A 10,438-nucleotide genomic window follows, 5' to 3' on the forward strand; every position below is an offset into this window, starting at 1 on the left:
GTGTCTGACGGCACCAGAGACACTTTTGCGTACTATGAGGGGCCCTGTGCCAGTGCCGTCACCCCTGAGTATGCCCCCCATCTGCTCAAAGAACCTGCACTTTCATCTGCACCTTCCTCTTTGTCACCGTGTAAGGTGGTATAGTATGCGGGAAGGGGAACCTGAGTTTCATCAGGGTCAGATTCAGGCCGTGTAGAGTGCGAGGGGAATGTAGTGGTCTGGGTCAATGTACCAGCAGAATCATCTAGCAGTGGCTGGGCATCAGTGCACTCGTGGCGCCCCCAGGAGTACGGTCGCCACAGTGGCATTACCTTCCTCCTAAGGAGTGTGATGTCATGCTTGGGAGCAATGAAGGATCTCTCTAGCAGTTAAAGCAACACACAACACAGTTCCCACTCCAGGCCAACAGGGAGAGCTCTGAACCTGACTGCTAAGGAGCTGTTCTCTGTGGTCGGGAGGAGGGATGTTTGGGCAGTCTGTGAAGGGAAGGGGAAGTGTGTGGACGTGAGAAGGGGAGCTGGAGGATGAGCAGAGTTAAGGCTCAGTCCTAGCTGGAGCGCATGGTCCGGATTCCGGTCTCCGAGTTTATAGGGACACTGACGGTCCTGCAGCAGAAACCGGAGGAAGTACCACCTGTAAATGCTCTGTTCCCAACTAAGGCTCGGAGGCTCCAGCAGCGACGTGTGTGAGCCAGAAGGAAAAGGTTACAGCTGCCTGCCATACGAGAAAGTTCCAAAAGAAAGTCAACAGGGGGAACTTCAGTGAACTCAGTACTGTGAGTACCTCAGATAAGCGCTAGGACGGAGGCCACACTACCTATCTGCAGAGAGAGAATTCCTAATTTGCTTCCAGGCTGACCAACTCCTCCATCTGTACTCTGGGTCCTGGACGGCACTTACCAAGTACAGGTAAAGGAACTGCACGACTGTGTCTGTCATCTTTCTCCTACGCCTGGCGTACGGCTCTGCTACATCCTGCACTGCACACCATCTACCAACTCTTTCATCTGCCCTGCGACTACGGCCCTACCTGTGCAGGGCTTCTACATCTTAGCTGCACCACAACATCTGTCCCAGAGAAGTGACACTGCAGCTCTGGTCAATCTTATCAGAAACCACAGGTGGCGTAACGTATCATTCACCTATAAACGTTATTCACCCCTTTGCTTGGACGCCCAGGCCCATGGACCGAGTCACTACCACCATGACACATCCCTCTGAGACACCGGCCCGGTACCGATTAACCCCACTGCCCTGCCTGGCGACTCACACTCCATGTCAGATTCATCTTGGACTGGGGAATTCACGATTTGACTTGATAACCCAGCCATGGTATGTGAGAAAGAGCTACATGGACTAATGTGAAGTGTGGCCTGCTGCATCATTCACTTTTGGTGGGGGTGAAGGACACAAGGAAAGGGGTTCTTCCTGACCAGGAGCCATCACTTGATAACTCAGTGCTTGCATTTTTTGAAACTTCAGAAGAGGAGGGCATATTAGCTGGAGTCTGTTTCGGCAATGTAAGCCAAAACCAGATCCTGATACTCCGGCTTTAAAAGCGGTTAACCTACTCCCAGAAAAGGTAGCCTTCCAGGGCTTCTGGAGCCAGACCATGACGCAGGCTCAACACCTCCTGCCTTAGCTGCTATTGTGCTTTTGCCACTACCAGCAGATGCACCACCACCATCAGTACCAGCTGGCTCCCCCACGCCCACGTCCGCGGCCTCTTCCACCATACTTTCAAATTTTGGAGAAAATGTACCCAAAATAACATCAGATATATGGTACTGTATCAGAAGCGTACAGCTGTATACAGTCAAAGGATAATTGTCAATCTCTGTATATATTTCATGAGTCACACAGACGCTCACAGGCTCAGTATGGATTAGACAAGAATATAAAAAGTAGAAAATATAATCAGATAGCAGGTGTATATAGTATAGTTTAAACATTCTAAACCTCCGTATATATTTCAGGAGGCAGACACAGACGCTCAGTATGGATTACAACACAATATAAAAAGCCGTAAAACGGTAATGGATCTGAAGTGTACAGCTGTATACAGTGTAGGGGTCATTGTCAATCTCAGTATTTATTTCCAGAGTCAGAAACAGACTCTCACTTGGTCAGTTTGGATTTGACCAGAATATAAAAAGCAGTAAATGGGTAATGTATCACAAGCATAGAGATGTATACAGTGTTGGGGTAATTTTTAAATCTACATATAAATTGCAGGAGTAACCCACAGACTCTCACACGCTCAGGATGGATCACACCACAATATAAAAAGAAGATCCGCAAGAAATAATCACACATGTGGGCCAATGTTCCAGGTGTCAATGATACACTTAGAGTGGTGGGTGGAGGAGGACTTTCTGGCAGAAAGGGTACAGTATCACCAGCTACCAGGTATATATAGCATAGTTTAAACATTAAAAATGTACGTCTATATATCAGGAGTAGTGTTGAGCCAACCCGCTAGTGTTCGAGTTCGGTTCGGTTCGTCAAACAGGAGGCAAGTTCGTCGAATGTTTGTCGAACTTTCGACAAACATCGTCGAACCCCATTGAAAACAATGGCAGGCAAACACAAACACATACAAACACGTAGAAAACACATACAAAACACCTTAAAAGGTGTCCTAAAGCAGACAAAATGCTCAAAAGACACAAATAACATATGGAAAAGGGCAACTACATATAGAAAAGAGGTGGAGGAGTAAAAGGAGGAGACACAGATATAGGCATGTCATGCCCTTATAAAGTCAAGAAAGGCTGGAATAAAAATCTAAAATAAAAAAAAAAAAATCTAAAATCGAAGACGATCATATACCGTCGGACTTTCTAGCATAAATTATGCCAACTGCCGATTGGGCGGCGTTATTCCCACGACCCTCCGAACAGCGTCCATGAAGGCAAAGTGTTTGGTTTCCGAGGGCAGTATGGTTGCAAAGCTAAACCTTAAAGGATTGTCTAGAAGGGCACCACCAGGAGTGGAGCCTGCGGCTTAATTGGACTCCACACGGGCAACCTCAACCATGCCAGCCACAGGAAGGATGGACAGATTGCAAGCTTTGTCGATTCAGTGGGTGGTGGTGGATGTCCGTTTTTAGTTGTGCTAGCGATTTGTCAGCTTAATTCCGTTAACGAACGAGACTCCGGCATGACCCCGCGGTCCACGTCCAGCTTACTAGAGGGACACGCAAGGCTCTGGCATGCGAGATCGAGCAATAACAGGTCTGTCATGCCCTTACATGTCCGGGGCTGCACGCGCGCTACACTGAAAGGACCAGCGTGTGTCACTTACAGGTGCGGATAACCCGCTGAACCCCGTTAGTGATGGGGATCTGGGATTCCAATTCTTCCCCGCGAACGAGGATTTCCCAGTAAGTGCAGGTCAACCGGAATTCCAGAATTAGGCCTAACCGGCATTCCAGAAAGAATGTGAAAAAAATTGAGTGTCCAAACCACAGGTGCTGTAGCTTGCTTAACAGCTGGGCTTCTCTGCTGAGTAGCACACAGTTCTTACATAAACAGGCGGCATAGCTAGGTTCAAGGGTGGGCAACTCTGCTGAGTAGCAGACCATGCTACAAGGCCCAAAAGGAATTTCTGGACAAGATGCGGTAGAAAATTATTAGAAACACACAAAGTGTAGCTCCTTGACAGGTGTACTACACCGCTGGCTACCAGACACCGCTACTATGCCATGAAACTGTCTATTAACATTGAAAACAATTATTAATGTGAAAAAAAAGTTATGCTTTTGGTGAACTAACCGTTCTCGAACGGAACCTCAAACAGTCGAATTTTAAGCAAAGTGTTGAAGTTCGACGAACGGCTCGAACACCGCCCAAAACAGCTCGAATTTGAACTTGGTGAACAGTTCGACTCGAACACCGCTCATCTCTAATCAAGAGGCAGACTCAGATGGTCTCAGGCCCAGTATGGATTCGACAAGATTGTAGAAAGTTGAGAAAGGGTACAGTATCACCGGAAAACAGGTATATATAGCTTAGTTTAAACATTAAAAATCTCTGTGTTTATTTCCGGAGTCCGACAGACACTCACAGCCTCAGTATGGATTAGACAGAATCTAAAAAGTAGAAAAAGGGTAATGTATTCGAAGCGTACACCAGTATACACTGTTGGGGTATTTTTAAATCTTCATATATATTTCAGTCTCAGTAAGACAGTCCAGACTCTATGCAAGAGGAAACGAGATGGATAAAAATACAGACGGAAAGTCGAGTGATTGCAGAAATTTTGGAATTACTAATCACGGGAAAAAATCCTGGGAGAATTCTCAGAGGCGATGCTGACCCTCAACTACTTTGTCTGTGGAGACAGCGAAAACAGTTCTTTGTGAAGAAAGGGTTGCTGTATCGCAGTACCATGGATCCCATCACCGTTACTCATCTCCATCAAATTGTAATCACAGGGAGAGATGTAGACATGGTCCTCACTTGTTATCATGATCTGTCAGGTAACTTTGGAGTGCAAAAGACAGAAGTCACAGGCCGTAGGCAATTCTATTGGATTGGCATGAGAGGACACATTTAAAAATGTGGGCAGGAATGTTACACGTCTGTGAGTAGGAAAACTGAAAGATGATGATAAACCACCAATGCATCTCATTGTGAGTCGATGTCCATAGCAAATGGAAGCCATTGATCATCTGAAGATAGGGCCAAGCCGAACAGGGCATAGCTACGTCTTAACCATCATCTATCAGTTCACCAAATTTGTAGTGGCAGTCCCAGTGAAGGATTTAACAGCCCAGACTACACAGCGGTGGAGCAGGGAGAGGTAAGTATTGCAAGTGTTGGGGCCCTGAGCAAGCAGGGGGGGCCCACTCGTGGGCGGTGGTACTGGCACAGGGCCCCTCATAGTACGCCGGTGTGTCTGACAGCGGGTGTGTACCCCCACCATCAGAGACACTTGATTGTACTATGAGGGACCCTGTGCCAGTGCCTTCGCCCAAGAGTGGGCCCACCCACCTGTCCAGGGCAACGGCACTTGCACGGGTGCGTGCGCCAGGTGGTGACCCCGGCCCTGGGGGGGAGGCAGCCCAGTTAGGGAGGTTGAAAAAATGGCATATGTTGATGTTGGACATTCAGCAGCTGCAAATGGAGGAATTGGAGAAGTCCGAGGAAGAGGAGGACAAAAGCGAGTCATTTTTCTGGCAACCTATGTGTCATCAGGGGAAGGTGGGACAAAATCCTTTGATACCCATGCATGGTTCATTTTAATGAAGGTTAGATCATCAACATATTGGGTCGACAGACGGGTCCTTTTTTCTGACAGGATTGATCCAGCAGCACTGAAGACTCTTTCGGATAGCACACTAGCAGCTGGGCAAGCGAGCTCCTGTAAGTCATATTGTGCTAATTCAGGCCAGGTGTCCAGTTTACAGGCCCAACAGTCAAAGGGGAATGACCTGTGAGGGAGAACATTGATATGGGAGAAGTAGTTTGTAACCATAGTTGACAACTGCTGTCTCCTGTCACTTTCAATCGATGCAGTATTACCAGTCGTGTGAGCGGTACTTGAAAAATCAGTCCACAACATGGTTATGAAACCCCTGTCTCCAACGCCACTTCTGATGTGTGCACCACGAACACCTCTTCCATGCTGCCCCCTACGGCTCGTGGGAGAACCATCACCGCTGCTGTGTGCTGGGAATGCCTCAAACAAACGGTTTACCAGAGTTGCTTGTTTGTTAGCCAATATTAGCTCTAGGTTCTCCTGTGGCATGATGTTTTGGATTTTGCCTTTATAGCGTGGATCCAGGATGCTGGCCAACCAGTAGTCGTCATCGTTTCTTCATTTTGGCAATGCGGGGGTCCCTTTTTAGGATCTGCAAGGCATAATCACACATGTGGGCCAATGTTCCAGGTGTCAATGATGCACTGCGAGTGCTGGGTTGAGGAGCACTTTCTGGCAAATCCACATCCCTCCAGTCACGCACAAACCCTGTACCTGACCTTGCCACGCCAACATTTTCTCTTGCCCCACGAGAAGCATCCTCCTCCCCTAAAGAATCATCCCCATCATCCTCCTCCTCCTATTCCTCTTCTTCCTCCACCTCGTCCAGGAGAGTTCCCTGAGCAGACAAAGGCTGTCATCAATGCTTCCCTCCTCCTCCTCGGCTGCAGACGCCTGCTTCTTAATGTGCGTCAAAGTTTGCATGAGCAGACGCATAAGTGGGATGCTCATGCTTATGATGGCGTCGTCTGCGCTTACCAGCCGTGTGCATTCCTCAAAACACTGAAGGACTTTACAGAGGTCTTTCAGCTTCGACCACTGCACACCCGACAACTCCATGTCTGCCCTCAAACTTCCTGCCCGTGTATCCTCCCACAAATGCAATACAGCCTGCCTCTGTTCGCACGGCCTCTCAACCATGTGCAGGGTGGAGTTCCACCTTGTTGCAGCGTCGATAATTTGGCAGTGCTTGGGAAGGTGGAGCAATCGCTGCAGCTTCTGCATACGACTGGAGTGTACGGGCGACAGGCAGATGTGCGAGCACAGTCTTCGCACCTTCTGGAGCAGGGCTGTTAACTCCGGATAATTATTGAGGAAGCACTGCACCACCAGGTTCAAGGTGTGAGCCAGGCAAGGTATGTGTCTGAGTTTTGAAAGGGCTATGGCTGCCACAAAATTCCTGCCATTATCACTAACTACCTTGCCTGCCTCAAGATGTAGACTGCCCAGCCATGACTCAGTTTGTCGCTGCAAGTAGTCGGCCAGTACCTCTGCGGTGTGTCTGTTGTCGCCCAAACACATCATCTTCAACACAGCCTGCTGACGCTTACCACTAGCTGTTCGATAGTGGGACACCTCGTGTGTAACACTGGCAGCTGCGGATGGAGTGCTCGTGCGACTGCGCTCTGTGGATGAGCTTTCGCTTCTGGAGGAGGATGAGGAGGGTCGAACGCCTACAGCCAACTGTTTCCTATACCGTGGGCTAGGCAGAACTGTCCCACCGCCGCTGTCCCCTGTGGACCCTGCATCCACCACATTAACCCAGTGCGCAGTGATGGACACGTAACGGCCCTGGCCATGCCTACTGGACCATGCATCTGTTGTGAGGTGCACCTTTCCACTCACTGATTGCTTGAGTGCATGGACAATGCGGTCTTTCACATGCAGGTGGAGGGCTGGGATGGCTTTTCGAGAAAAGAAGTGCCGACTGGGTAGGTCATAGCGTGGTACTGCGTAGGCCATAAGCTCGCGGAAAGCTTCGCTTTCAACCAACCGGTAGGGCATCATCTCTAACGAGATTAGTTTGGCAATGTGGGCGTTCAAACACAGTGTACGCCGATGAGAGGATGAGTACTTTCATGTCCTAGTAAGAGTCTCTGGTAGGGTGAGCTGGACTTGAGAGCTGCATATGGTGGAACTAGCGGTGGACATGGTGGACTGAGAGAGGGTTGGTGATGGTGATCTTGCTGATGGCCTAGATTCAGTCTTTCGTAGCAATAACATTGTGATTCCCTGACTGCTTTGGCCTTGCGACAACACCTCAACATTTGCTGCTGGTGGTGTGCTAACCGGTGGGCTTACAGTGGGGGAAGCGATGTAGCGTTGCTGACTACCTTCATTCGGAGCAGGTGCACACGTGGTACGTGAGGTTTGGTTGTCCATCCACGCTTGCAAGTGCATGGTGGTTAAATGTCTAAGCATGCAACTGGTATTCAACTTTCTCAGATTTTTCCCTCGGCTAAAGGTCTTTACGCACTTCTTACAGATAACCTTTGCCTGATCATTAGGATTTTGTTCAAAAAAGTGCCACACTGCACTCTTCCTACTAGGGAAGACATTTTGAGGCCTTGCACGCTGTGCTAATTTGACCGTTTGGCCAAGCTGTCCTGCAATACTTTTGGATTTTGTAACCCATTTTTGGACTGCTACGGGCCTGCCAGATAACAGCTATTGCGATGTTGATGCCTGCTGCGGATCCTCCTCCTCCTCTTCTGGGCTATTCGCAGCGGCACCCTCTTCCCCCAATGGATGCCAATCTGTGTCAACAAATGGGTCATCCATCACCTCCTCTTCAATTTCATGTGCACCTTCCTCTGTGTCACCGTGTAAGGTGGTATAGTATGCGGGAAGGGGCACCCGAGTTTCATCAGGGTCAGATTCTGGCTCAGTACACTCAGAGGACAATGTAGTGCTCTGAGTGAATGTACCAACAGAAAAATCTAGCAGTGGCTGTGCATCAGTGCACTCCATGTCAGATTCATCTTGGACTGGGGAATTCACGATTTGACTTTATAACCCAGGCATGGTATGTGAAAAGAGCTCCATGGAGTAATCTGTAGTGTGGCCTGCCGCATCCTTCACTTTTGGTAGGGGTGAAGGACACAAGGAAAGGTGTTGGTCCTGACCAGGAGCCTCCACTGACGATTCAGTGCTTTTATTTTTTGAAACTTCAGAAAAGGAGGCGATAGAGCTGGAGGCTGTGTCAGCAATGTAAGCCAAAACTTGTTCCTGAAGCTCCGGCTTTAAAAGCAGTTTACCTACTCCCAGAAAAGGGAGCCTTCGAGGCCTTGTGGAGCCAGATGATGACGCAGGCTCAACACCTCCTGCCTTACGAGCTATTGTGCTTTTGCCACTACCAGCAGATACACCACCACCACCATCATTACCAGCTGGCAACCCCTGCCCACTTCCACGGCCTCTTCCACCATAATTCCTCATTTTTGGGAAAATGTACCCAAAATACCACCAGCTACATGGTACTGTAAAACAAGGTACAAGGTGTATATAGTATTGGGGAGAATTTGAATCTCCCTAGAGATTTTAGGAGGCTGAACAATTATCTCAGGCCCACTATAGATAATGTCATGATCACGTGTGTCAGGACGCAGATGTTACCGCAAGGCGGACCCATAACACGCGTGACCCTGGATACACCGCCTCCAGTGGGGCGCATTTAAATAATAAAAACGTGCAGGTGGATACGCCGCCTCCACCTGGCGAATTTAGGTATTACACGTTATACATACAATATCTGGAAACACCGCCTCCAGTAAGGCGCATTTAAATAATAAAGGGGGGAACCTGGGTAACTTTAACAATGGTGGGCCCTGCAATAGGGAAAAGGGAATTGGAGACCTCCTGAGCTCCCCTGAGCCAGTGTCCCTGCACTCCTAACGTTCCCTATGCCGGTTTCGCACCGGGCGCCGCACGCGTACCTCAACGCCCTAGCTCGCCCTGACCCTAAACCCTCACTAGGGAATAGGTCGGTGCGGAAACTAATCCCACCACTGCACTAATAACACACATGAGGAAAGAGACAATACAGGGGAAACACCACTTAGCTTTGCTCTGTTGCGTGCGCTCCTAGCAACAGAGCCCTCCACCTGAGTGCATCTTCTCCTCCACCTGGATCCATCACCATAACAGGACCCTTCACCTTAGTGCAGCCTTGGAGCAGAGTCCAACACCAGTTGCAGCTGCTTAGAACCAGAGTCCCAAGGATGAGTTCAGCTGCTGACCCGAAGTCGAGCATGCTTGAGTCCAGCTCAGCGGCCAAGTCCCACATGGTGAGAGCCACTCTCCATAGTCGCCACTCCACCAGCCCATGCAGACACTTCCCGCTGACACCATCACTGCGACTCCACCACGCCATGCCAGCCCTTCGTCCAGACACCATAGCTGAAACACATCCCCCCTGGCTAAGCTGCGCAGGACTCCTCACCAGCTCCATCCTTCCTCCAGGCTCTCCAAAAACAGAGTGAACACAAACTCACAATATCACAGGCAGTGAGTGAACCCCCTGAGCACACCTTTATAGGGTGTCACACCTGATCCATAATTAAGTGCAAAAAACCCTAAAGTGCAATACCACTCACCACCACCGGGGACAGTCAAGACACCTTGGAACTTTCCAAAGTAAAAAAAAGTTCACTTTGCATTTAATACCGCCAGATCCAACACAGGATCATGACAGTACCCCCCCTTAATGAGGGGCCTCTGGACCCTCAAGACCACCCCTCATTAGGAAAACACCTACAGCGGGGACGCCCAGACCCTGAGTTCACCCCACCATTCCCTGACACTTCAGGTTTATGACAAACGCACCGCTGGTATTGGCAATAAAGTTCATTTTGGAGGCACCACTCATCTCCACAGCGCCGACCTGGGGAACGAGTTTATGTATGTGTATGTTTGTTTGTTATGAGCTGATCAGGCTCCACAACACACTTCCACAAGATGTTATTTGGTGGCACACACACATGCTCGTTCACACGCAGGTCCGGACCTGAACGTTTATTACACACATTCGTTTGTCAAAAAATTGGTGAACTCATTCAGGACCTGATCACAGAGGCGTCCCCCTGTGTCACCACACTCACACCCCCGCTATTCACCAAGGGATCACCACCCTCCAACCCTCTTCACCATGAGGTCTGCTCCTCCCAGGGTTGGTT

The 10,438-nt window shown here is 49.3% G+C and overlaps 1 protein-coding gene across 1 annotated transcript in view; it reads right to left on the reverse strand.

The window, feature by feature from the left end:
- RAB30 (RAB30, member RAS oncogene family) overlaps positions 1 to 9,945 on the reverse strand; it is a 202,609-nt gene extending 192,664 nt beyond the window's left edge. The window contains exon 1 of the mRNA XM_073569188.1: positions 9,706 to 9,945. The gene's annotated coding sequence lies outside the window, so the exon portion shown is untranslated. The remainder of the gene's footprint in view (positions 1 to 9,705) is intronic.
- Positions 9,946 to 10,438: the final 493 nt, after the last annotated feature.

The sequence above is a fragment of the Dendrobates tinctorius genome, unplaced genomic scaffold (assembly GCF_039654945.1).
Source record: "Dendrobates tinctorius isolate UK_male_01 unplaced genomic scaffold, ASM3965494v1 ptg000023l, whole genome shotgun sequence".
In the NCBI taxonomy this organism is placed as follows: Eukaryota; Metazoa; Chordata; class Amphibia; order Anura; family Dendrobatidae; genus Dendrobates; species Dendrobates tinctorius.